The 27,755-nt window shown below is 47.2% G+C and overlaps 1 long non-coding RNA gene across 8 annotated transcripts in view; it reads left to right on the top strand.

Moving 5' to 3' along the window:
- LOC106037951 (uncharacterized) overlaps positions 1–27,755 on the top strand; it is a 73,329-nt gene that overhangs the window by 25,440 nt on the left and 20,134 nt on the right. For 5 of the 8 annotated variants that reach the window (XR_010826481.1, XR_010826480.1, XR_010826479.1 and 2 more), the window contains 4 exons: positions 1,634–1,775; positions 3,494–3,614; positions 5,601–5,688; positions 6,718–7,919. This is a non-coding gene — a long non-coding RNA (uncharacterized lncRNA). Of the gene's footprint in view, positions 1–1,633; positions 1,776–3,493; positions 3,615–5,600; positions 5,689–6,717; positions 7,920–27,755 lie in introns of those variants that run through there. The other 3 variants (XR_010826483.1, XR_010826482.1, XR_010826484.1) reach the window with 1 other exon arrangement.

The raw sequence follows: 27,755 nt of genomic DNA, 5'->3' as shown, positions 1-27,755 counted from the left end.
ACTGGGTTCTCAGGTGCTGTAGGTCAGCGTACATCTCCTGTCAGTGCAGCTTTGCACCAGCTGAAGATCTGCTTCTTTATCACTGAGAGTCCAATTCATGGAAAGCCGACAAAAGCCACATTTTCTTTTCTATTTTCACTCATTTTCCACCGGTAACTTGTAGGAGTTCCTCAGCAAGTCCCTTCACCACCATAAGTCTCTTCCTTCTGGTCTTTTCCTTTTGAGGTTGCTGGCATTGCAGGATACCATTTGCTCAGAACCTGGTGCATGTGAAATGGTATTTTTTCTGAAGCTCTCATGCAGCTTTGCAGTGTAAATATATACTAGTAGTTAATGTACCAATGCTACTGAATTCTTGCTAACTGACAGGATGTCAGTAGGATGTAGGTTTACCTTTTGCATGGATTTCTCTCATCCAAAGGTGTATCCAGAGTCTTTTAGTCTTTATCTTAAATAACGTTGTGTCCTTGCTTGAAAAAAAAGAGAAGGAAAAAAAAAGAGGAGTCAAAAACATAAATTAGGTCTTCAAATGCATGTGCAGTTCTCTGTGACACAAACTTTGCTCTTGGGGTTTATGATGCTAATAAAATACTATTCACTGCTAACAGCTCTTTCCTTCCTAGCCTTACAAACTGAGACAAATAAGTGCATGTATTGAAGGAGTTCACATTTTATGTCTCTCTGCATCAATATGGCCCTGCTTTATTGACATTTTTAGGTAGAAACTGGCTAGTCATGCCTGGACTATATTAAATATTATTTATCGTTTGGACTGAGAATCCAAGCCTTCCTTGTTCTAGGTGGTTGTACATACAAATCAAAACTGTTTATCTCCCAAAGAGCCCCTAAAGATGATTAGAATAAAAACTGAATGGGATAAAAGGACTTAAGAAGCAGTGTGTAGTATGTAACGTGGAACAGCATGCATGGTCTGTGTGATGGGGAAGTGTTAGGGCAAGGTTTGCAGCCTTGGAGGCACAGAGATTCCTGCAGAAGAGCCTTACTGACAGGCATTAATAAGGAGACCGCCGTAAATGTGCCGCTGTGTCCCAGACTGCCCACTCAATTGAAGGGCTTGTGTCTCTTATGAGGATCCGGACCCTCCGTTACATGCTTTTAGATTTAAACTGCCAGGTGCTTAGAAAGATAGTTATTTTAAGAGATCAGCAATAATCATTTTTTGTCATCCTTAAAATAAATCATGTTAGGAACTGCCTGAGCAGGGCAGCATAAGTAATTAGAGTCAGGATCCTGGACACATGCCCTAGCTGGCTCTGGCACAAGCGTGAATTACAGAGCTGCTATTCCTGATGAGGCAGACGTACTGCTGTGGCAAAATCTGGAGCGGCCTGGTTGGGAGACCACTAATGGTGAGCTGATGGTGATGCTTTGGTACCTTGCTGAGGGCACTGAGGCAAAATCAGAGTGAGTCCCAGACGACTTGACCGTGAGAGGGAGCAGAGAGTCAAGCCCCGTGTCTTACAAGATACGGATTTAAAGATGAGTGATATTCGTTCAGATCTTGCAGTAGAATCTGTGATCTCTGTAATCCAAGTTCTCCAAACTTGTTAGATGACTTAATTTAACTTCCTGTCATGTATGTTACAATGCTTTCCTTTTGTTTTCCACCCAGCTTCTTGTTAACTTGGAATAATGACAGATGGCTCTGTCTCATCCAGAGGTTCGCATATGAAGCCATTCAGGGAAACCGCAGTGGAAACCTAATGCCGAAATCAGCCCTCAAAATCGAATTAACCTTTAGGAAGATCTTACAAGTAAGTGGCTTGTACCCTTCGAGGTATTCTGTGAATCATTGGCAACATGACTGGGCTAATTTAAGCATTTGTCGCAAAGGTAAGCTAGAGTCAAATACAGTTCCCAATTAGACATGTGCAGGGGAACGGGCAGGTAAACCTGCTCAGGTCTCTCCAGGGTGGCACTTCTGTGAGAGCCGGTTCTGGTCTGCCTTTCCGTTTTTGATTTTCCCGTGCTGCAGCTGGGTGCTGCTCTGATGGGGACAGCCCCAGCTCCGCCGAGACTGGGGATGTGGGTCTGGCCCCGCAGGGATGTTTGAGTTGGCCTGCAGTGTGCCATTCCCCTTTGTCTAGAAAATCTCTGCACTTAATTTGCTCTCTTTTTAGAACCTGGACTTGTTTCTAAAAATAGAGCTTTATTCTTCACTTTCACTTCCTAAAGGACAATGACAAAAGAGAGGGAGAGAGGGAGAAAATGCCATAAACTGGGACATTTTGTTACCACATTCAATGCACATCTGGGAGCTCTTTTGGTACATAATTGCTGCATAATGCTGTTCACAAGCTATAGCCTTGTACACATCCTATTGGAAGCTGTCATTACAATGCTGTAGTCCCTGTTTTGGAAATTGAGTGTGACCTGTTGGTTGGGTATATGACTCACAGAGTAGAAAACTCTCTGCTCTTCACTCCATGAGGTCTTGGTCAGGCCACTGCTGTGCGAGTTTTTGCAGCTCTGGAAGCCTCACTGCTCCCAAATCCACTGCTGAGCAGAGGGAAGTGGGCAGTTTAAGTCCTAAAGATGCTTCCCTGCCTTTCCTTGGGATTATGTAGGTTTTAATCATCTAGTTAACTAATTCCAAAATGTTGGGGTCCTCATCCAAAAGGCACTAAAGTCACACCACGATACTGGGGATAACTTCATGTGGTGTCTGCTCTCCTTACCAGTGGCTGGAGACGCAGTGCATTTTGGACATCTGGTGTCTGATGATGGATGAATGCAAGTTTAAAGCAAAGATGAACTGGTAAACTTCTACCACTGTCTTAACTTGGAAATCATGTCTGGCCATGCCACATGGCGAAGATGATAAATTGCTCTGAATGTGTGATCTGGAGCTATCAAATTTCCTCCCTGTCTTTCTTAACCTTGGGATAAATTAAATCAAATTCCGCTGTGAAGCCTAAAGACATAAAATTTGTTAGCTGTAACAGCGTATTCTGCCAAGCAGTCAGAACTCCCCAGTATTAATTACTTTATTCAGTAAGTTAAACAAATGATGTGATATCTGGATTCAGGGGGAAGCCACCCAGGAGTATATAAAAGATGCAAAGATATTCCTGCCAGTGAACATCCAAACTCTAGTTGCTAATTTGATGCGGAAAGCAATAATCTGTTCTAAAGCTGCCTCCGTTCCTGAGCAATATCAAACCAAGTGCGAGCGTCATTAACGGAACTGCTTGAACAGTGCGTGAAAGTAATGATCACTTGTGTGCTGAGAGGGGTGGCTGCTGGAGGTCCTTGTTTCTCTTAGCTCTCAAGAGGGCAGCACCATCAGGAGGTGGTGCCCCCTCATCCCAGCCTGCACGCAGTTCACGTATGTTCCCCAGCTGCGATGAAGATCCCCCAGCTCTACAAACAGAGAATGTATGAGCTCCAGGTGGGTCCAAAGCACCCTGACGTGTAGGTTAAGGTAATCCTGGGAGTGGACTGGAAATTCTTTATCTGATTTCTTTCACAGGTGACGCTGCGAGCATTGCTTTCTCCTGAAGAGAAAGCAGCTGGAGGAAGTAACATCTGAAATTGCCACAACTGTTTGTGAAGGCAGCACCTTGCCGTGGCAGTCTTTGGCATCAGCAGAGGTGAGCAGGATGAAACTCAGAAACATCAGACTTGTAGTTTTTAAGGCCAGAAGGGACCATTAGATCATATATTCCAACTGACGGAGTTTCTTTCACTTACCCTACTACTGGTACTAGTAACTTGCATGTCTAAAGCATATCTTTCAGAGAAGTACAGGTCTAGGTTGGGAGGCTCCAAGTGATGAAGAGGCTACTGCTTCCAGTTTGTTTGAATATTTAATCGTCCCTAGTTTAAAGAAAATGCAAGTCTTATTTTGAATTCAAATTTGCTTGGCTTTAATTTCCATCAAGAGATCCTCTCTGTGCTCATATCTGCTAGATGAGAGAGCCCTTAGTATCTCATATTTTCTTCCTGTGAAAGTGCTTTACACTTCAATTAAATTATCTTTTGAATTTTTTCCTGATAAGTTAAGGAGATTAGTCTTTCTGCATTCTTCACTCTGATGCATTTGTTTCCCAATGTCTGAGTCACTCACCTCTCAGCGCCCCCTCTCCAGATTTGTGTCTTGTAATAGAGCATGGATGCTGCAGATAGGTGTAGCATTGTTACGTGGAGCTCAGAGGTAGCCCACAGCCCTGGCGGTTGCTTCCAGTATCTGATTCTCCATGCTCACTGAGACAGGTCATGAACAAGCCTGGGACATCACACCAGTGCACAACTGGTCAGAGAACCCAACTGCCTGCATCCGGCTACTGGAGGCAAAACCTGCAAGAAGCAGTGTTTGAATCCAAATTTTGTTTGCAGCAACACCTTTCTGATGCAAAGCTATTATTAATGAACACGGGGGAAAACAGCCAGAGAGCTCCCCATAAGTCTTGTTTTGAGATGATTTTTCACTGTTCCTGTATCTCAGTTCAGCTTTGATCTCTCATTTGTTTTCCTTCCCCATTTCTTTCCTTTCTGGTGGAAGATGGAGAGCAGCTACTGTGAAATAGGTGCTAAATAGGCACCTGATTTATTATCTTCTTTATTTTACTGAAGTAGTCATGCTTGTATTATCCTCTAGGCAGTCAAAGCATGTTTGTATTCAGTCCAGAGCTACAAGATCGGTCCTGCACCAGGAGCTGTGTGTTTCCATTCCACTGTGCTCTTCAGCCTAGTTGCTGGGATAACCGTTTTGTCCAGCTTATTAAATCCGAAGTACAGCTTTCAAAGATCTTTTCCTTTAGAACTTTTTTTTTCTAACGAAGGACATATTAATAGGTCTAAGAATTGTGGCTATTTTGGGAAAAGATAAAGCATTAAAATGCAAAAAAGGAAAGAGAGGCGGGATGGGCAGGGAGGTTGCTCTTGCAGTACAATGCTCAGTTCATTAGCTTGCTCTGCCCTGAATAACTTTGCACATTTGCTGTGGCATTAAACTTAATTTATACTGTAAAAAAGAGGTGGGAGAACTAAAAAAAAAAAAAAAAAGAAGAAGAAAAAAAAAGCAAAAGATCAATCCTGCCAGATGCTGAGTGCTTTCTTGCGAAGCGCTGAGTTGGCAGAAGTCAGAGCCGCTGAGCACCTCTCAAAGCATTCCTCCTCCTCCTGCTTTATTGTCAGTCTGCAGAGCTGGCCATAAAACAACACAGGAGATTTCCAATAAAATGAAAGTCTTGTCCAAGTGTTAAGATACAGGCGCTTCACTGTACGGAGTCATTCCAGAGGGTGAAATGCTAATTTGTCATCAGTCCTACGGGGAGGGGAAAAGAGATGTTATGCAGAGCAACACAGGGCTCCTGCATCCAGAAAGTCAGAGATAAGAGATGGTGGAGGGAATAGCGTTAGCCCAAGAGAAACACCCACGAAACTTGCCTTCGTTACTGCCCCAGCTCTGCTCTCGCTGACAGCAGCCCCATAAACACGCTGTCCGGTGGCTCGTGTCAGCGTCGGTCTGGGAAACAACGAGCTCTGGAAGGAGCGTGTAGACCTTAAAGCCATCAGTTAAAATTGCTGCCATGCATTCTGTGGCCTGACAGTTCCTGGCTTTATTTTTGATACAGGGCAGCAGATGGCATCTCCTTAGAGGTTTTGAAGCTGAAAAACAGCCGTTAAGAAGCCTAGGCCCAGAGTGGTCCCAGCAAACCATAGGTAGGTGATGTTGTGGCGTATGTAAGGCAATGCCAAAGAGAGGGGGGTGGTCGCTGCCAGCTCCCTTGGTACCAGTGTGATGAGAGGCAGTCTTCTTCCAGGGGGTTAGTTGTGTCTCAGACAGGACCAAGAATATGTAGAAAATGGTAAATAACTGCCCAGCTCTGCCAGAAATGGCACATGGCAGATAAAAGCTCTTTTGAGCAAAAAACTGCCTCCTACTCTGAATATGACCCAGGACTTGTATAACATGGCCCTGATTGTTGTCATAAGCTCAAATCCCATCAATAGTAGTAATTAGCAGTAACAAATGCAGAAGCAGAGATCAGAGCATTATGGTTATTTTACTTAGGTTTGTGGGTGCTTGGCTACAAGACCTCACAGTACTGGTACAATTTCATTGTCATGACTTACAGAAGCTGTTCATTTGGAGAACTATTGGCTCAGCCTCTCAGCTGGAGCATCACTGAAAGCAATCATGACTGAGATGGGGTCTGATTCAGGAGAATAGTTTTCTTTTTAAACCAGAAACTTAGCAGTAAGTTGAGTTTTACAGAGTCCCACAGTCTTCCAGGAGGCACCACATGCCTATAAACAAGCACCCCCGTCTCTCTAGTACACCATAAAATCTCTCAGTAATGATCATCATGACAACAATAAACCTGTTATTTCCATACTCTGTGATTTATTGAGCTGGTGGAAAAGGTGGAGCTGCTGTTTTATTGGGATGATCAAATGTTTGCAGAGGGAAAATACAATCTGCATTCCTCTAAGGCTACTTTTATACATTGAATCATGAATACATTTCCTTTCCCATTAGCAATTTAACATTGTAGGACACAGAAACACCTCTTCAAAGTGATTTTTTTTATAGTAGTGTAAAGTTCTGGTTCCACAGGAGTGAATACAAGAGCCTGTGGAGCCATGGGAAAGATAGCACTAGAGCCTTCCCCAAATGGGGAATCCCTGGGTTTTATTTTTCTCAGACAGTTTTGATAACTTGAGTTTTCATTCCTAATTCCTAATTAGGATGAAACCACATTGCAGAGTGCCAGAACCCTCCACAGAGCAGCATTTTCCTTCACTAGACAGCTCTGATCTTCACCTGTCCTGCCCTCCTGAGATGATGACCACGTGCCCGTGCTAACGCTGAATGGGGTAAGCTGAGCAGCCACGATACACACAGGACAATTGAGGAGGGAGGACTTTGGTCCAGAGAGAACAGAGGATGAAGGAAAACAAGTCCTTTGTGTCTCATATTCACTGATCAGCCAGGCACACAAAGAGAGTAGATAAATGATGGATGGGTCTAGCATGAATTTCAGCCTTGCATTATCTGGCGATTTCTCTGTGTTAAATACTTCTCATGGTTTTCTGCTGAGTTAAAGGTCTCTACAGGTACTCTAGAGATACTGTATTTAATAGTTGCAAATGTGTAATCAAATACAATTAATAATAATAATTGGAATAACCAGTACACCGTTACAATTGACTTAAATGTTCCTTACTAATTAGAACGACTACAGTTCAGAAATCGTTGACAAGTGTGTTATCCCAGGAAAAACAAGCTGGTCTCAATCTGTGGCACGTATCAGTGTTGTGTTAATATGGTGCTGTCCAAGGGTGGGTTTTATTTTATCTTATTTCTTTGCATTTTCTGGGAATACTAGAGCTGCACGGAAGGAAAATGTTTCACTGGTCGCAGCAAGGGGTTAACTGTGCTGTGATCTCAGCTCGGGGCAGGAGGTGAGCTGAGCCATGGGGGTCACAGCGCTGGGTTTCAGAGGGGCTCTGGGAGGGGAGAACAGCTGAGCTGGGAGCCTGCTGCATCCTGTGTGCTATTTAGAGGGGCTTTGCTTTCAAAATGGTTTGAATGCTGGCAACTCCTCCATCACCGCACAGTGCTGACTGCCCTGCGTGTTGTGTGTGTGCCTGCTGGCCAGACCTGCCTGCTTACCGTTCCCAAACCTTGTAGGTTTGTCTCTTTCATTTGAACATTCACCTCTCTCTTGGGTTATGAGGTACGTGACTTTTTTTTCAACACAGATGTCACCTGGTCTCACTCCCAGCCAAGATAATGTGCCAAGATCCATTTGGTTAAATGATCTGGGATCTGTCCCCTAAGGACACGCACAAAAGTTCCTCCCTCTTACGTCTTGCGTTGTCTTTTATACTGCTGCAAAATGAATATGAAACACTTCCATGAAAATTAAATGAGAATTTTTTTTTGAGAGTTTAGTTCTGATTTATGTACCGATATAAATTCTTGTGCAATGCGCAGAGCAGGTTAAAACCAAGCCCAAAGTGTCCGTGGCTGTGAATCCCTGTGTTACAGACACCCCAGTCCTACAGAGGCAAGAGCTCCGGTCTGGCACTTCAGGACATGGGGGCAAGTGGCTCACTTATGAACTATGAATTCTGTGATTGATGGCAGCCAGGATGTGTTTGATGTTAAATCCTGTTCAAGTGCTGTTCTGGACCGGAGCCAGGGAGCTGATTTTTGCAGCGTGGTTCACGTGGATGTAGCCCCACGGGACCCGGGCAGTCAGTCACCTGAGGAAGCGCCGCTTGGGTGAAAGCGGCACCAGGAGCTGCAGCCTGTGTGTGTGAGGTCAACCTTCTCTCTTCTGTTAGGTCAGAAATAGATATTGTGGGCCAGATCCTTAGCTGGCCCTTTCCTTGAGGGAGGAGAGCCTGGCTAAGGTGAGAGCATCACACGCTCACACACAAATCTCTGGGAGGCTAAGTGCTGTGGGGAGCAAGACACAAATCGCCAGGGAGGCAGAGGTTGACTTTGTAGGGACATCAAAAGAGAGCAGTTAAAGGCCTTGGCAGTTGGTTGCCCAAAGCGACCGCAGACATGTGTCTTGCCCTGGCAGGTCTCGTCTGCACAACTCAAATGTCATCTGATCCTGACAAGTGAGAGAGAGAACAAGTGGCCTTGCTGGAAAATAATGAGAGGAAGGGAGCAGAGGAGTCCCAGGCAGGTCATGTCCGACTGGTATTCCTCCTCTCCCACTTTTTGTCCAATGGTACTGATTTTGGGGGTTATATAAAGTGCCAGCTTTGCAGCAGCATCAGTACTCCTCTGTGCCAGGCACTGTAAGTGCGGGGGAGTGGAAAGTATCAGCCCCCAAAGCAGCGGCTGTGCAACCAGCAAAGGCTTGACACAAGCCACTAAGCACTGATCCAGGCAGGTTTTTAGGGGATAAAAGTTCAGTTCCTATCTTTAACACATCCTCCTCCGTGTGATTTCTGGGTAGTTCTCTTAATCCCTTTGTGCCTTAGTTCCCCAGGCTTAAAGCATATTAGAGGCGCTTTAGGTACAGCTGATCCCACGTGAGGGGATGGGGATGGGGACGTGCACGCCGCTGTGTGAGAGCAGCCGCGGCAGAGGCGGGCAGCCTGCCTGCAGCGGTACCCAGCTGAAAAGCCAGCGAGGTGCCCAAGACTCTTCCATCCTCGTGTGCAGCATTTGGCATAACGAGACTCCATCTCTGCTGGCGCTGCCCCACCGCACGGAGCTGATCATTAGGCAGTGCCCCTGCATCGTCTCCCCGTGTCCAGGTTTACTCCTGCCTGTTTGATTAAGCAGCAGGTCCATTGCAGGCAGGCGTGCTGGGCTCCCCGAGTCTCCTTTCACCGCACAACCACACTTTTGTTTTTCACTTCCATTACATTTTCTAGGAGTTGCGCCGGGCTGAGGCTGAAGTGCAGATTTAAAGGGATGTGCACACAGGACAGCAGGTCGAGGCATAGGGCATCCTCTCTCTTCCAGCCCAGGGCTTTGTTAAATCCCCTTCACATCTCCACGCACAGCTGAATAATGGGTATCTCTGCCACAGAAATATGTACTGCTCTCTCACTGCATTAAGCATTGGCTTCAAGTGAATTTCTCTCACAAGCAGAACTAATAAAAGGACTAAAAAGTGCCAAATTCCTCTTGACAAATGGCTCAAAGGAGAATGTCTTCTAAATGCTTTTAGCATTTGCAATGATTGATCAGGGCGGGCTTAGAAGCAGCTGACCTGTTGAGTTTTTTTCAGAAGGGAAATGATGGAAGGATGATAATGCTCCTTTTTTCTTGATCACTATAATTTTTGCTCTGCTGTAGATAATGTATCCAGTGTCCAGAAATCACCACCTGTGTTTTGGAACTAGCCCAGGAATACCATTTAAATCCGTGCATACCAACTATGCATCTATCTGTCAATTCACTATTAATACAGCAGCGTGCTGGGAATGAGATGACACATGCTGGGGCAGTTGTAGACACGTAGAGAGAGACAGTCTTGCCCCTAAGTGCTTTATGGTCCAGAATGAAGGTCACACAATAGCTAAGATTGGAGTCTGGCAACAGCCGCTGCAACATCTTCCAGCAAAGGTCTGTCTGCAGCCAGGCACTTATTCTTCATTTGCACTCTGTCAGTCTCTGCTGCAGAAGCTCTGCAAGCCCCTGCTCAAAGATGAATGAATTTGGGCTTAGCTGGAGCAGGTAGGGGAGGGAGCTCTGGGGCAGGGAGCCGTTCCTGCCTGGCACGTGCAGCGCCCATCTTCTGGTGATACACACCCGTGGGTGTTGCAGGGGCTGCTCAGCAGCAGCCTGCTAGAGCACTGCATGCGCGGAACTGTACAGGCCTAAGGCTAAGGGGACAGATGCACAAGGTCACTTGGGTGATTCACCTTGTTTTAAGAAAGTCATGGTTTCCTTCTTTTAATAAAAAAGAGGGCAAAAATACTGCAAGTGCTGAGTGCTTTGAAATCCTGGAAAGTTGCTAACTTTCCAGATGATCTGTGCGAGCTTCTCTCAGCCAGACAAGATGAGGCAGGGATGGAGACTCGAGACCTGGCCTGCTAACTGCTGCAGTCATCCCTTGGATTTTTCTCATCAAACACATTTTCAAGCTGTGGCCACAGTTTTCTCTTTCACCAAATTTAAAAAGAAGAAGAATTAATTAAAAGGAGACACACTGTGACCGCATCAGGAAACCTGTCCTTTTCTTGCTGAGGGTTTCAGACGCTTTATCCCTGGGGATCACAATAAGCCAGGCATGTGCTAACGGAGGCCGTGCTGTCAGGTGAAAGAATTGATGGCTCTTCCTTTAGCTGCTTGTGCAGGTGAGAGCTCTCTTGTTTAATTGATGTCCCACTTATTGTTGATGTGTTGCCCTCTTCTGTTTTTTCTTTTCTCCATTTCTTGCTTCTGTGTCCAGGAAGCAAGGTTTGGTTCAATGATCGGTCACGAGATTAGCAAACAAGCTGAGAACAGGTGCTCTGGAAGATGTCTGAAATCAGGCAGCCCTTCCTGTCCCCCGACTCCTCTCCCTCCCTCCCCAGCAGCTTTCCCTGAACGCGTTAGGATGCTTAGTGAGGACTTTCTGGAGGTGGATTTTCCCAGAGTCAGCAGCACTGCCACCTGATTTATCATTGCGTGCAGTAGATAAGAGCAATTTCATGTTATACTCTTATACCCCTTGTCCATTTTATGAGTAACTCCAGTAAGTAACACTTCAGGAGCTAATCCAGCAAAGTGGAAAGGACACACAGGGGATGTCCAGAAGAAAAAGGAGACCAACCAAATTCTGTCTGCACGTTGGGTGCCTCGGGGAATTTGTGGAAACTCATCCAATTGGGCTGGTGCCAAAGGAAAGTAGAGCAGGCAGCAGAGCTGTGCCTGGCACAAAGCTGCATTTGTGGCTTTCTCCAGTATCTCTGTAAAGCACGGAGGTATGGAATAAGGGCAGCAGCAGGACATTTTCCATTCCCAGCTGTTCTGCATCCTTGCAAAGCTCTGCAGGAGCTGTTAAGGTGAGATGTAACTGGAGTTCATTTAGCCTTCAGCGAGCTTAGAGCAGCTGACATGCAATCTGCCTCCTCTCAGGCTCTGAGAAACTGGCCCTGGGGTTCAGAGGCTTTGAATCCACGTGGATGGCAAGAAGCCATCACCTGAGCCATCCCCAGGGCTGAACAGGAAGAGCTGGCCATGTTTAAAGACCCCCAGGGTAAAACCACTGGCCGTCCGAGGGGAAGGTGGGGCTGCCGTTCCAGCCCAGGGCAGCAGGAAGGTGCAGATCCCTGCGGGGTTTGCAGGGGAGGCCTTTTAATGCCCAGGACCTGCAGCTGTAGGAACAATGCCTGCACTCCCTGCTCCCACCACCATGCTTTGGGAAGCAGATTGTGGTCTGGGGAGGAGAAGGGAGCAGGGCTGAGCAGGTGGCTGCGTCCCAGGGGCCCTGTGCACAGGGCACCGTGTCCGTATTGCTTCCGTGCCGGCTCATTTCAGAGCAGCACATCAACATGTTCCAGCTCAGGCCCCGGTTAATATTGGGAGCAATTAATATTGATGCATCCTCGTTAAGGGGGAAGGACTCTGCTGCCTTCCACCCCCTCCTGCAGCCACCCCTCCCCACTAACAGAGCACGCACCCGGGCGCAGGGACGCCCGCAGGCAGGCTGGGGCTGGCCGTGCGATGCCGTCACCGCGCCGTGGTGGGACGGTTCCTGTCGCCAGCCGCTCGCTTACTGCCCAGAGCAGCTTATTCATGCTTGCAGATTCCTTCATTAAAATGCATGCGTTATGCTCGAGGATCTGTGCCTTCATGAAGTAAACCACAGCTCTTCCTGCTCTCTCATTTTTTAATTTTTGTGGTAACCTCCCTCTCGTGCCTTGCGGAGATGCAAAGCCTGCGCTGCCAGCTGGGGGCTTCCCACTGGTTTCTATGGATGTGGGGACTCATCCTGACTTCTGATCTGAACTGGAGAAAATGGTGATGTGTTTACCTGCAGCTGGTGTGAAGCAAATCATGTAGAGAGCTCCCCTGGCCCTGTGTACTCACAGTAGCTGGTCACTGAAGCACGAGCAAAATTTCTTTTAAATTTTTTTTTGCACAATTAGGCTTAAGAATATGCCAAATCAGTTGAACTAGACTGAAATAAATGTGTCCAGCTGGGCTTTGGCATTAGCTGAAAGCAATCTAAGCTGGTGCAGTCCCTCAGTTCCCTCGTGCTGGGGAGGTCTGCCCTCCTGCCCTCTTCTCAGACCCCAGGGCAGCTGGGGCTGGGGCCCCACGGGGTGTGTAGGGCAGCCCTTCCTGGGGCATTGCTGTGGGGCTGGGCAGGCTGGAGGTGCGGTGAGCAGGGTAAGGAAAGGCGCTTGGTGAATTTGCTGAAAGACAATAAAAGGCCTGGGTGGGAGACGGGGGGCTGTTCGCCGCACGCCTGGGGAAGAAGTTGTCCCTGTTGTGGGTGCTGGGGTGGGTGTGAGCACAGGGTCTGCTTGTGCTGTGCAGCTCCTTCAGATGGTGGAACGGACGGGTCCTCAGCTGATCGTCCTGCGCATCACTGCCACAAGTCTCAAACCCATCGTGTTTTATAAAAGACCACAGCTTGTGAGTTAAACTCTTCAGTGCCTTCTCTGCGGGGTGCGCTGCAGCGAGGGGCTGTGGTGGGAGCGTGACGCACACCGGCGCTGCTCACAGAGCGCTGCTAGCATCGCCGTAACATGCCACCGACTTTAATAAGCAAGGGATTAATTACGCTTCCCATGACTGCTTGGCAGCTTCACCTTAGTGCTTGAGCATGTTAGCACATCATTAGTCAGAGGGCAGTAAAATAATGTCGCTGTCCTCCCTCTCTCCCCCAGCTGCCGGCCCGTGCTCATTATATTGCTGCGCGCGGCGGCGCTGGGTGTGATTGGCGTGCCTTCCTCTGGAGGAGAGGGAGGCTGTGCTCTCGGGCAGAGGGGTGAGCTGTGCTTTGCAGGTCACCGGTCCTCTGCTCTAACAAGTGTAATTGAAGGGATTTACTCCATTATCCAATTTGATTGCAGGCAAACTGCTGGGTAAACAAGGAAAAGGGAAGGCCTGGGTGAAACCACACGGCTCAAGTGGCTCTTTGGAGCTGATCTTAGCAACCTTGTTTATGCAGATGCACTTGCCAGAGCCTCTCGGGCTCATCCTTTGAAGGTCTTTTGCTCGCTGCCAGTGAATCATTCAGCCCACTCTGCTGCGGTGAGCCGGGCTGCCAGCTTTCCTTTCCTGTTGTGGGCAAATGAGGCAAACCTGGGAGCACCGGGCTTTCAGCCGCCTCTTCTAGTGAGTCCTGTGTTCATGACTTCTCCCGAGGACCTGTGTACGACTTACCAGGCAGTTCCAACTGAAAATGGCACTTGAGGTGTTTGCTCCTTGCCTGCCTAGCGCTCTGGTGGGTACAGGATGGATCCTGCTGCTTCCCATCTGATGGGAATTAATTGTGCCTGTGCTGGAACAGAAGCGGGCTGAAGGCTGGCTGGCTGGCTTCTCGCACCATTGACGAGGGCTTAAGTCTCAGGAAAGTACAATTGAGCTGAACTTCTCAATACGCTTTGAGCCAAGAATGATTTATTGGTCAGGGGAAACTCCACCAAGCTCTCCCCCTTGGGCAGGAGCTGAGCGAGGGCTGAGCAGCTACACCTGCACTGCCGCCGCTGCAGTGCCTCCGTCGATGGCAGGGCAGCAGCAGCATGAGACTCAGTGAACCTGGCATTCACAGGTTAATTTACATCAAATCGATGTTGAAGTGTTTATCTTTGACGAGCCGAGTTGTTTGGCTTAGCGCTGGGACTTGGCAGCATGCACGGTTTGTGTCGTGCCTGGGCAACGTCTCCCCCAGGCTCCCCGTTGCACCACCACGGCACGGGGCCGTGCTTCTGCTCTGGGCTTTGGGTGGGGACCTCGAGCTGCGTGACCACGGCACCAAGGCGTCGCTGCTGGACAAGGAGCCTGCCCATCGTACGGGATTGCACGGCAGCGGGTGCCAGCGAGAGGGGAAGCTGCACAGCGGCCGATGTGACCGGGGCTGGGCTGTGTGAAGGGCCCTGCTCTGAGCCACTGCTGTCACTGGCAGGAGTCTAAAGAGCTGCGTTTAATCGGAGCAGAGAGAGTGATCCTTTAAAACCAGGAGTGATACCAGGGCTTGTTCAATGGCTTATTGACAGCGAGGCTCTCGCTGTGATGCTATGCCGCAGGCAGGGGTCGGTGGGTGAAGCCGTCTGACGGAGCGTAGCGGGGCTGGAGCTGGGCCCTCACCGTCCCATGGCCCATTCATCAAACCCCTGCTTCGGCCGTGCAGACCTGCCCACAGCCCGGTTACTTATTGCTTAACGAGTGCATTAGTGTAAATCAAGGAGCAGGTTTCAATTATCTAATAGAAGAATTATTGATCCACGCTCTCGTTCTGAATGTTCAAATGTTCCAGAAGGAGAAACAATATTTGTGTATGCTATAAAAAAAAATCTGAAGGGTGTTTTTATGTTTCAATTACATTGTACTTGGAGAGCTGTTGCAGGATGCTTTTGTAGAAGCAGCTGTGGCTAAACTAACACACGTGGAGCCAGCTTTAGTCCGCGGTCTGGTTTCTGCTGACTGTGCTCCTGGTCGGTGGGTCTTGCAGCAGAGAGTGTCCAAATCAAAAGGCCCAAATCTAGTTTAGGCATATCAAATTGAAACAGTTTTCTCTTTCCACCCCCTTGCACTGCGGCTCTGAAAGCTGGGGAGGAGGGAGTGCTTCTGGAAGACATGACATGAGTGTAAGGAGCCTTCGGCACCTTGCTGATAAAACAAACACTGCAAGAGAGCTAATACGAAGTGGAGTTATCCTAAACCTTCTGGCTTTTAGGCCATTGTCGTTTGGTAACTGTGCAAAATGCAATTGAAGGATGTTCCTATTTCCCTTTGATATAAAACATGGGGCTATTGTAGAAACTTAAAACCCATTCCAGGCTCTTTTCAGCACTTCTTTTTAAAGCAGCACAGTTCAGCTGTCAGTCCCTAGCTCTGCTTTAATTAAAATAGGTTTGTAGCCTTTGCTGACAAGCAAACATCTGCAGTAAGTTGCAAACTATAGAGCAATCCTTCTCAGCTGAAGGAGAATGCCAAATAAAATGTCTCTTGCCATCTCTCAAGGAGAGTGCTGTATATTTAAGAATAAATATACAAATAAGGTCACCTGGGAAGCTGTTGATAACCTTTTTCTGGGACAGGGAGCTTAGATTAGACATAATAGCAATTGTGCGTACATCACACAGCCCTGAAAGTGTTGCTGTAGATGTCAGGGCCCTGACTTTTTCCTCTGCTCTGTATGGCCACGCGTTAGGTATGGTTTGTGAAATGGTGCCGGTCTGACTGGGGCAGCTGGGGGGTCCCAAGGCCCGGCGCTGTCTGTGCTCTGCTGCGGGTTCCTGGTGCAGCATTGCAGCGGGGGAAAGCTGCAGCCCACCCCAAACCCTCCCCACCTGGGGGCTGCACCTCCAGGGGAAGCCCTCTGCCAGCCCCAGCACGAAAAGCCCCCCGAGAGGTGGAAGCAGCCCGATGCAGTCTGCACGGGCTGTTGTTGCAGCGGGGCTGTTGGGGTGTTGCATTGACAGCCCAGGATTTCCCCGCCGGGCCCCCACGAACCTGTCGCTGCCGTCACGTTTCGCTTATTGAATACCTGAAAAACACTCAGAAGGCAAATAAGATTAACTCAAATCAAGCATGTAGTGCAAAGCAGCAAATTCATTCCCCAGTTTTATTACTGGCACCGTTATTAACAAAGTTTTCCTCCTGGCCTGGCTGCTGCTTGTTCTATTTTTCAATGTTTAAAGCTTTCAAAGTGCCCCGAAGGCCTCGGGGTTGAGGAAGCCAGATCTCTTCTCACCCTCTTTGGGGGTCAAGCTGGATTTGAGCAGGATTTCTTTAAGCAGGGTTGACTTCCAAATAAGCGGTGTGATCACTGAGCTCGGTACCAGGGCTATAAATGGTGCTGCAGCAGGACCGCCGGGTGTTTGAGGGAATTATTATGGGAGATGCTCGGCTTCGGCGCTGGATTTGAGTGGGCTGTTGGCTAAATGTTCTCCAGCCTGGAATGGGAGAGCTTCCCCTGGGTGCCATTCATCAGCCGGGGCAGTTTTCCTCCCTGTGTTGGTATGGAGAGGTTGCTGTCCCTGTTTTCCAGGTGGGAAACTGGAGCCCAGCAGGTGAAACGTGGCTGCCCTGAGCCTCAGCCGCTTTCAAACGAACCTGTGCAGCGTGAGCCTGAGTCAAAGGCGCTGGCTCTCGGCCAACCCTAATACCATCTCGTGCCTTTGATTCATATTTGTGAGGGCTGCCCAACAGTAATTACACAGCTCCCTCCTTCTCCCACCCCTGCTTCGTGCTGCTCGTAGTTCATAACCCTGCAGGAGATTATTCTACACCCCTTTATTGAGCAGCACATCCGCTGCAGCCTCTCCTGAGCTGAACGATGTTGTAAATCCATCCAAGTGGGAAGCATGAAGAGAGGACAGCAGTTATATTTTTTCCACTCTTCTGTTTGCATACAGTTTTAATTAGGAGGAAGTTTTTGATTAGCTTAAAAAAAAAGAAAGAAAAAGAAAACACTATCAATTGAAATTAATCTCTCTTTAAAATTGGCTTTTGTGAAAAGTTTTGGTGTTTTGTTCTGAACTGGAATGTGAGCAGTGGAGTGAGAGAAATCAATTTTCCTACCAGGCCTAATCATGACCAGTGTGAAATTAAGTTGTCGCGCAGCACCCCTAATATGCATGCCTAAGTACCGTTGGATTGTTTGCAGAGGCAATTTGCAGCACCCGGCTTCTCCTCAGTCCCTTTCGCTTGAACGAGGCTCGTGTTGCTGCAGAACACTTCGGGGCAAACGGCGGCGTGCCGTGTTGACACCAGGGACGTAGAGAAGTTTCGGAGGAGGGAAGTAGGGCGTATAATAGCAATATAAGCTGTTAGGAATCGAGAAGCTATTTATGAAACGTTTACTTACTTAGCCCTAAAAATAGCTAGGGCTGTATGAAAATAGGTCTGTGATTGAAATCAAGCCCTAGACATGATGTAATGGGGAAGGGGGGGGGTGCAACGACAGAAGCAATCAGTTCTGCTATAAACAGACCCGCTGTCCTCCCGGCTGGGGGTAAGAGGCCGGACGGGGCTCCTGGAGGGGCGAGTGGGGCTGGGGAGTGCAGCGGGTGCTGAGACTGAAGGCCACGGCAATGACAGCTCCCACCACACCGATCCCTGGCGCTCACCGCCCTGTCCCCCGACCCGTGCCCTGTGTTTCTGGCAGCGGTCTGCAGCCGGGGGCTGCGCCGAGGGACGGAGGGGTGCAGGAGGGCTGCCCTCCCCTGCTCCCCAGCCACCTTTAGGCTGCGCCTGTTGGGTGCTATTTGCTGCTGTCCGCAGAGAGCTGCAAGGTGAATTACCTGCGAGCCGAGCTCAGCCTAAACCAAGGAGTTTCAAACTCATCACGCCCGCGGTTGAAGTTGGTGCTGAGCACCCACGACTCGCCGCGCGGCGGTGCTCTCCCTTTCCGTGCCCGAGGGAGCTGCGCTGCCCTGCGATAACCTCTAGGCAGCTTTTAATAAGAGAATTTAGCAACCTGTCTGCTAAGAAGGAAAGCGGTCCGTGGCCTTGCTGGAATGGCCGCATCCTGAACATGGTGGAGTACAACAAAGGCGTCTAGGAATCGAGATGGGAGGCTCGGGGGCTGCCAGAAGCAAGGCAGCCACCTTGGCGGTGTGATCCGCGCCTGGTCAGTTCAGTGGCAGTGCTCTGGTGCAAGAGATATTGCTTTAGTGCTGGAGAAGGCGTTTCTTTGGGATCAGATATTGCATACGGCTCCATCAGTAGTATTGAAGGTTTTTTGCATTTTCTGCATGATTAAGTGTGGCTCTTGAACAGATCTTGCAATTTCTGCTCCTGCAACAACATCAGAAGGAATAAAGCTGAGCTGCTCCAAGAACCACGTTGGTGTTTCATTTCCCTAGGTATCTTCAAAGTGGGGGATTTTGAGATGTCTCATCCAAATTCTGAACAGGCAGTTGTTCCGTATCAGGAGGGCTGCTGTGCTTTCACAAGTTACAGGTCCCTCCTTACCCAGGCTAAAGGTGCTGAGTGACCCCTCCTGCCATTACACTTGCTGGGACCAGCAGCCTGCAGCACGGCCCCTTTGATCCCGTGCTTCCATCTGCTGTTTTATTCCTCTTGCTCCATAGTTGCAATGTGTAATATTTTTTGGGGGGGTAAACTTGAGAGGTGATTTTCTCCCTGTTGACCCTCTGTGGTCCTCTAGGGGCCCTGATGGTGGTGCGAGCACAGCGCCCTGGCTGGGTGGCCATAAACAAGCTGTGCCTCCCTCCGTAATCTGCACTGCAGGAGCACTCGGGGGAGATGCAGTGAGAGAAGCAGCGGGATTTAACCTTGTACGCATTGCAGGTAGTTAATAAAGAAGGGTGTTCTGCCTGCAGACCAGGGAATTTGCCCCGTGGCACTCGAGCAGTTTTCTAGTCTCCTTTTAAAATGGATTGAGAAAGATAACCGTGCTCCTGCTACAGTGCAATTGAGTAAATCCAGTACTACCAATAGAGCTTAAACCCCATAAAATACAGCTGTTCAGTATTGTGTATCTGGTTGGGGAAAAAAAGGTAAAACAGGAATGGGTCCAGGTGCGTGCATTTGTACCAGAATGGCTCATGAATGCTTGTTGGAAGGGCTGCTGAAATATTTTGGCAGATGTTCCTCTTGGTCTGGGGGATATTGCTGCAGGGAATGAAAGTCTTTGAGCAAGGTAATGCAGAAGAGGATGGGCTGAGAGCTGGAGCGGAGAGGTCTGTTAGCAAGGTCTCTGGTAGCGACTCAGCTTGGCAAAGCAGCATCCCCTGGGGGGGACGTGCTGCTGCAGGATCGGCTCCAGAGGGAGGGGAGATGGTACTCCTGCCCCATCTGCTTTTCCTAGTCCTAAGCACAGCAAAAGCAGGGTTCTGCATACTGACACCAGCCTTTTTTTGTTCTGGTTTTCTTTTAAATGTGTTTGAACACCCAGGCACCTGGAGAGAGCGTGGAGACTTTGAGCCCAACTCTGTGACGCAAGATGGGATTTATGACTTGTGACCATTTTTCAAATTAAACTCATTGATTTTTTTTTGTTGTTAGTTTCATCTCCTTGAAATGCAATAAATTGCCTGAAGCACCTGGTTTCACAGGGACCCAAGGCCATTCCCCTCTCACGCTCTGAGCACTGAGGCTGCTGCGATGTGTGCTGTGAGCATTGCTGAGCGCTTTCCAGCCAGAAGGAGCTGGAGATAGCTTAACGCTAGAGCTGCACGGAGGACAAAAGTGCCATTTTTACAAAGAGTCTTGAGATTTGGCTTTTCTTCTCCTGGCATTTCTATTCTCCCCCCAGTGTTTCACGATGTACAGGAAAGAAACCGGTTATTTGTTTCCAAGTTATTCAAAATGCCTGTCTGTGCCCATGTCAAAACAGTTCCTTTTATCCTGCATATTCCAATAGAAAATGAAATAAATTCTTTATAATGCGGAACTGCAGCATTTTGCCCTGAAAGTGCTGTTTTGATAATTTTTGAAAAATTGCAGGAAGTTCTATAAGTAAGCACTAAAACCATGGAGATCTCTGTGCCTCTGCGCTGGAAATGAACAGTTGTGAACAATTCTGCTCCCTCTTGCCTCTGCAAAGTTTATGTGCCAGGCACAGCAATGAATTTGGGAGAGAGCACTTTGACACTGCGTATCCTTTACCCTCTTTAAATAATGGATGTTTGGGAGACTTGGTTCGGTTGCTAGCTCTCCTGCTAAGTCACATACCATCCGTGATTCCAGATATAAATGGGCCTAGCAACATTTTGTTTTATCGGTTCTGCAAAACAGGAGGTGAAGATTGATTAATACTTGCAAGCTGATCAGAGAGCTTATGAAATGCGCTGGGTGCATCCAGATTTAGATGGTTAGAAAGCGGGCGCCTGTCTGTGGATGAGAGGATGCCTGTGGACCTCCCAGATTCATGCCTATCCAACAGGAGAGCACGTATCTGGGAACATCACTGGGCAATGTATGGGCAAAAGACAACTTAAAAACAATTAAAAACACACACTAAAACTGCTAGTTCAAATTAGAAGGAGATAAATGCTAACCCTTCATATGTGAAGTAATGTAGGCTATTACTTCTCAGTACTTAAAGAAATAAAAATTACACTGTACTGAAATATAGACAGTAACTTCGGGTCTCCTTAAGAATATTCTTCTGCAATTACTCAGCTCTCTTACAGTTTTTCAAACACTTTAGATCCTACAAGGAAAATGCTGTTTATCACCTCAAATTTCCACAACTGGGTCTGGAAGCTAATTAGTAAAATAGACTGTACCATATGCTTCCTTGGTATGTTCTCATGCTATAACTATTTATGTTTTAAGTTGTTTTTTTTTTTCTTTCTAAAATTGCTTTTGCTTCTAAAATGGCTTGATTCTATCTATTGTTTTATTGTGGAGTCATATTCCTCTCCTTATGTATCTGCATCTTTTCTTGGCATAAAAATTACCTGAGAGGAAGGAAACATAAAAACAAAACTTAATCCTTGTCATTCTTTCTGCACAAACGTCTTTGTTTTATATTCCTGGGGCAACTATTTCTGGAAAATGTTTCAGAGCTTGCAGGTAAGAAAGCAAGGAGCCATTCACTTTAAAAAAAATGGGGAGATTAACTCTGTGCGTAGAGGAAACAGGGCAGTCTTGACATTTTTTAGGGCAGGACAAGCTGCCACTTTGGGGAGTGTTTTCCAGATCCGAGAGTGGCGGAGCTCAGCGCAGGTTCCGTGGTAGATACTCTCCCTAATAGTCTGCTTAAGTTTTCCATTATTTGTTTTAATGTTATTATTCCTGCTATACTCCAAATAACTCTTCTTCCCTGCTGTTTCATGTCCTCATTGTGTCTGCTTTCTGGAAGAATGACTCTACATGAGAGCAAAATATTTTCCTTGAAATAAACTCAGAGGTGGAAACTTTTTATTCTTGGTTTGCATCTGCAGGACGGGCGATGCTTCCCTGAGCCGTGGCTCACAGTTGCGTTGAGTTTTGGTGTCTAAACCATTGGGAAGGAATTAGAGCACGGTGGACGAGTAAGTTAGTGCTGACTTTTCAGCAGTTAAGCACAAAACTGCCAGCCCTCCCCGAGGTGGGACAAGATGATCAGAACTGGTAACTCAGGCTGCTCGTGTCAAAAACAGCAATCAGAAGAAGTGTCAGGCATTCTGACCTGCGCCTTGCTGGTTTCTCTTTTGCCTGCAGAAGTATTGACTGTTAACAAGAAAGAAAATTGAAATGATGGTTGTGGGTTAGCTAAAAATCTATAGATGTGACAGATGCTCTTCCCGCTTCCAGATGCCAAAGACCCTTAGACCCCAGGTTTCTTTCAAGCTCATGAGATTCCCATCAAGCTAACAAGGATTGTGCTTGCCAAGTACCGCATCTCGGATGAGAGGAGCAAGATTCCTACTCTGCATGAACGGAGCTGGTTAGATCATGCCCTACTTTCATCATTCTCTTTGAGATCTCCCAGGCTGGTGGCAGGGAAGCCGCTATCAAGGAGTTGTTCCTTTGTCTTGGCCTTGCGGATATAAATACCCGTTTCTTGTTCCATTTTTCACGCATTACTTCTTTTCCTGCCCTACTCCTTTTCCTGCCTGAAGAACAAAAGGAGTTTTGAGCTTTCTGAGCTTGGAATTTAGAGGTTTTGCTTGGTGGTGGTTTTGCTGATTTTTTCTTCCCTTCCTTTTGCATCGAAAATAACTTGTCTTTTACCTGCAGTCATGAAGGGTGAGGGCAGAGGGGACGAAGTGAGACGATGGTGAAATCTGGAGGAGGTTTAACCTGCATGTGTGAAGCTGTAATTAAAGTGATTTTAATGTTTGGGCTTTCTGATGGTCATCCCAAATCATCAATAAGCTCGTGCTGTCTCCCTGCTTAGCAATCCTCATTAGCTGCAGGTTTAGTGGAGTGCTGGGTTTCTGTTGCTGACTGTGAAATGGCTGTCTGCCTGGTTAATTCCCCTCTCCCCCCCAGCTCTCCAGCTGGCTTTCATTTCCATTCGGAATATATATGGGATGAGAGGCATACATGACTCGAGGGAGCAGGGAGGATTTATGGCCAGCAGACAGTATTTAGTACAGATGTGCAGAGCAGCGACTATCAGTTGCCAACAAAACCTCTGGAGGTATACATCATAGGAGAAAGTTGTCAGCAATTTATTTTCAGAGGGCTAAACTTCACCCATTTTTTAATAGAAGAGGAGTCTGAGGGACCACAAAGGGAATAAATCATTTGGACTCATGGGAGACTTTTAGCTACTTTCCAGAGCAAGTGTTACTACTTTTTTCCTCTTGCAACAGGTGAAACATTCATTTTCTAACTGCTGGAACAAATATTCTTAAATGAGAAAGACCTAGAAAATAAAATAAAAGACTTTTCTTTCAAAGGTTTCAAACATTCCCCAAAGATAGCAAGCACTTTCCAAACATGTAGGTAAAGGTCTGGTTGATCTGGTAGGTGATGTCTGGGGGCTGGAACGAGGAGGGGCTGCACAGAGAAGAGCACGACACACACACACACAGCTGCAATTGGTGGCTATGAGAAGTTTGCTGATGGGATTGGGTCTCTTATAAAACTCGCTTTATGATCCTTTTTTCTTCCCCCATTTCCTTGCAGTGTAGTTGGTCTGCTAGCCACAGACTGCAGCGAGGAAATCCGGTCTCCTCGCAGTGGAGATGGAACACAGCATAATCGTGGGGCTGATTTATCGGTGGTTCGTGGTTGCAGCTGAATCGATAATGTTTTAATGAGTCTCCGTCAGGAAAGGATAGATGATATTCTTTCTGCAGAGTTTCAATTCATCAAAGCATTTCAGCATGTTGCTTACAGTTAAGCATATGTTTAAGTCCAGTGCTACTACGCATTCTTTAAATGGCATGTAAGCATCTAACACATGATCTGTGCTGCTAAGCAAGCACTAACGTTCAATGCGGCACCTTTTAATGCTAGTAAAGCTTTTCATGGCCATCGAAGTTGGCAATTATCTTCCTAATATTAACAAAAAAACTTCTTGTAATTAAACCCACAAATCTTCATGTATTCAGAGTAGTGCTGACAGCTTCCACCGTTTCTCCCTACTCTCTGTTGTTCTGCTTCTTAAATCCAAGATGTAAGGGGCAGTAAAAGCCTCTGAAAGTCAGAAGCAGAGCTTTTGCTCACAGAAGCAGGGGCTGCTGCCGTCGGCAGGGCTGCCTTGCTCTCCCCAGGTGAGGCAGTGGTCTGTGTGCCTCAGGAGATAAAGAACTTGAGCAGAGTCATTGCAGAAAAATTCCACTCCGTCATATTTCTCTTTATTACTCTTTCCTCTGCAGCCATGATGGGATTAGTGATATTTCCATTTGTCTATTTTATGTATTTTGTTTTCCATTCCTCTGAAAAATGATTACAGAATGAAAAGTTTGTCAGGCCTTGGAGTCCAGCAAAACTCTCTCTGGAATTAATTTCATACTGCAGAGCGTGAGCAGGCATCTAGAAAAAAAAGCTATTTGATTAAACTTTTGTTTTAATATAAGAAAATGGCTATTTTAGTTTGTTGGTGGGTGTAGGACATAGAGCTCTGTGGAAAAAAGCAGTATTTTTATTTGTCAAATGCCTGAAGACTTAAAGAAGCAGTAATAAGTAGGAAGCTGAGGAAGCAGAAGTTTTGCTACAGCTGGTTGTTTTCTAAACGTTAGCAATTCTGTGGTGAAGAAGTAGAGCACTAGGAGGGAGTATGTCTTTGAATAAAGCACAAAACAAGTCGGATGAGCTGAGATCTGCCAGAGCTTGAGGCCCAGCAGAGCCAGATTCAGACGGATCTGGCACGAAACGGCTCGCCTGATTTTATCATCCTCTCTGTAGAGTCTCTCAAGGCCTTGATCTAATTGAAGGGGTTTGTTCCGACACCTGCTGCAATCATAGCTAAATACTTTCCATGTCAAATCAACGCCGATAATGAAGCCTGTGCTGTGCGCCCTTGTCTCAGCGCCGTTTCTCTAACTGTTTTCAACTTGTTCCCAGTGGTGAGACCCTTCTGCTCCGCATCCTCCTCCTCTAGCGACTCTTCGACCAAAATCTCGCTTTCCTTTCCTGCTCCCCATTCAGGGCTTCTCCATTCTGTTCCCTCATCTCACAACTTGTGTAATTGGATCGAGATACCCGCGACGGCTGCTGGCTCAGCACCGACAGGAGGGATCCCGTCGGGTCCCGCTGCTGCCGTCGGCTGCCTGGCACAGTCGCGGTTTCATGCGGTGGCTTCCAGAGGCAGAGGTAGATAGTTGTCGTCTCTTTCCGTGTTATTGATTGCTGATGGATCGTGCCCTCTTCCTTTAAATTAAGTAAACTCTGCAGGGGCTGAGCCTGCCTTGAGTCTTAGTCCTCCCTGCGCCCTGGGTGTGCAGCAGGAAGCTGACTAACAGATGACTCAAGCTCTTAATGTGCATTTGTTATTTTGCAATTAAAAGAGCAGTGTAAGATTTGGCGGTTAAATGAGTGCACACCAAGGAGATCATAGCCACCGGCCAGCCCCTCGGAAACCCCAGGGACTGAAGAGGAGTCACAGGCCTGGAAATGCACCCTGGCACGTTCGTTAAAGGAGCTGGCAAAAAGCCTTTGTAAATGCTGATGTATCGGTGCTGTGGCCGTGCTTGGCGTTGAGTCAAAGGAGAAGGAAGAGCCACACGATGACATGCAAATCCCGCCTGAAGCTCTGGAATCCGGAGGTAAACCCAAGCAGCTCCCCTTGGATGGCAGCAAAGTGAAATATTCATCACAAGGTTTCTTGGGAAAACAGCATCGTCTCAATCAGCTAAGCTACCTGGAGATCTTTGCTGCTGGTTAGAAGATCCCACAGGGGGACCTGAACGTGCTCCTGCCCGAGGGGCTCCTCTCAGAGGGTAGTGCTGGGGGGGGGCAGGTCCCCCGTCCTCCCCGGGGCCTGTGCCTCTTCTGCAGCATTTAAACTTGCTGCTTTGGGGACAGTGTGGGACAACTGGCTTATTTCTGGGGCAAGAGCAAGAGAGAGAGTGGTGTTGTGCAGGGGCTTTTTGGTTGCAGGGTTATTTTTGGCCCTGGTCTTAATGGCAAGTGATAAAAGAACTAAATCCACGCCTTTTATTTTCTTTTAAAAGAAGGAACTTGTGAATTCTGGGGGCTGCTGAGCACTGCAGGGCAGCTGCAGAATATGAGTAGAGTTACTGGGAAGCCTCCCCACCAGAACTAGTATGTAGACCCATGGGCATAGCATCGGCCTTTTGTCCAAAAGGATTCTGGACTCATCTGGTATTTTCAGTAGTCAAAGCTGAGACCCAGCACCCTGTCCGTGGAAAATGGGATCTCTGCTTTCATGCTCAGGCAGGTTTGTGGGTGTCTGCCGTAAAGGGGATTATTATCTTGTTTTCTCTAATGGCTGAAATATGCTTTGAGATCCTCCAGTTCACGTAGTATCTACACTCATCTGTCATTCCTGCTTATCAGACCCCGCTTGGGCTTAGAGTGGAAGAATTGCACTTAAATACAGAGCTCTTACTTCTAATCAGCTGGAGAGACCACACACAAGTGCTGCGAGGTCTGTGTGGGGGATTATAGGGCTTTAAAATTTACAGGATTGTGGCAGTAGTTCTATGGGGCTTAATGGAGCCAATGCTTGTAAATTAGGATATTTTTAATTTCTGGAGGTAAGGCTCCCCTGGGAAAGTGCATTTGCTGTTGTGAGGCTTAGAGGTAATTATAATCTCCTTTTTGACACTGCACTGTTGGGAATGAATGCCAGCATTTCCATTTCAGGGTTTATTTGATTATTTTTCTCATTTTGCAGAACATTATTACATTAACCCGCCACTCCTGAATCCTTATCCTACCATGGCATTTATGCATGAGAGGGACTGTGCTCTGAAAGGAACATCAAACTGAAGAATGCTCCATGATGATAGAAAGGCTTCTGTTTATCCTGTGGTTTTGGAATAAGAGCTTATTTTTTGGCTTTAGTAGCAAATGCAACCTCATTTGGATCCAAAACGTAATCTAATCCTTCATCTACAAATTTCAGATCTTTATTGAGGGCTGAAAGTATTCAGATGGGGTCTGGGGGGTTATTTTATTTGTTTCTGTAGGAGTTGTTTTTACAGCACATAAGTAGATAGAAAATGTGCTTCCAGTGCACCAAAAAAAAAAAAAAAAAGTCATTCAAGGATTGGGGAATTGGGCAACTTCGTTTCCTCCTGCTCGTGCCCGTACTTTCTGACACAGCCTTTAACTGCACAAGCCTGTTTTGGGGTTGAAATTCCTCCCTCCTGAGTGGAAACACTGGCTGTGCTCCATCAGATGGAGCTAAAGCAGAGGGGCAGGAGGAGACTACTCCAGTCCAGAGGGGTACCGTGAGCTTTTCTGACCAGGCTTGCCAGATGATGCCCTCAGGCCATGAGAAAAATGTAACCTCACCAGGGCACCCTGTTCCTGTCTACCAGGGGATCTCAGAAATCCACCTTTATCCTTAGATGCGTCAGATATCAGTGACCTGTGCTTGGGTGGAACAACAAAAGATGCTTTTCTGCCTGCTTGGAAGAGGTCCAGACAATCCTGTTTCTACTTCTTTTTCTTTGTTTTTTCTTCCAGTCTCCTTGCACATCGACCTGACTGCAATTCAGTTTCTGGCTCATTCTTCTAGTCCGTACAATGATGTGTGATTTTGTTTGCTTGCTTGCTTTTAATTAAATCTCATCACTTGAAAAATCCCAAGGAAGAACTTGCAGATCTTTAATTTGATTTTTATTTTCATTAAGCTGAAGCTTATATGACAAGTTTCCAAGAGGTTTTGCTAAATGCACCTCGTCTTTGTGCTGTGCTCTTCTCAATGGGATTCCTTTTCCTGCCCCGGGGCTGTGGACAGGATGGAGCCGTTCACCTGGCTTCTGTGACCCTGCAGACGAGTCTTTGTATTTGTTACTGAGACTGTGGCAAGCAGGAAAAGCAACGAAATACTGTTACATGGAATCTGCATAGTGTGTTTGTTTTTTTTAAACTCTAGTCATTATACGTGGTGTTGGCATAAAAAGCCAGGGGAAGAAGATTCTTCATACAGAGCAAGCAATTCTTCTTGGACCTTATGAAATTAATTATTTTATGTCCCATAACTGGAACTTATAACTCAGTGTAATTGGCAGGAGAAGTCCCACAGTAACAATCACAAGGC

The sequence above is a fragment of the Anser cygnoides genome, chromosome 24 (genome assembly GCF_040182565.1).
Source record: "Anser cygnoides isolate HZ-2024a breed goose chromosome 24, Taihu_goose_T2T_genome, whole genome shotgun sequence".
NCBI classification, from domain to species: domain Eukaryota; kingdom Metazoa; phylum Chordata; class Aves; order Anseriformes; family Anatidae; genus Anser; species Anser cygnoides.
This window is presented reverse-complemented; position numbering and strand designations above follow the sequence as displayed.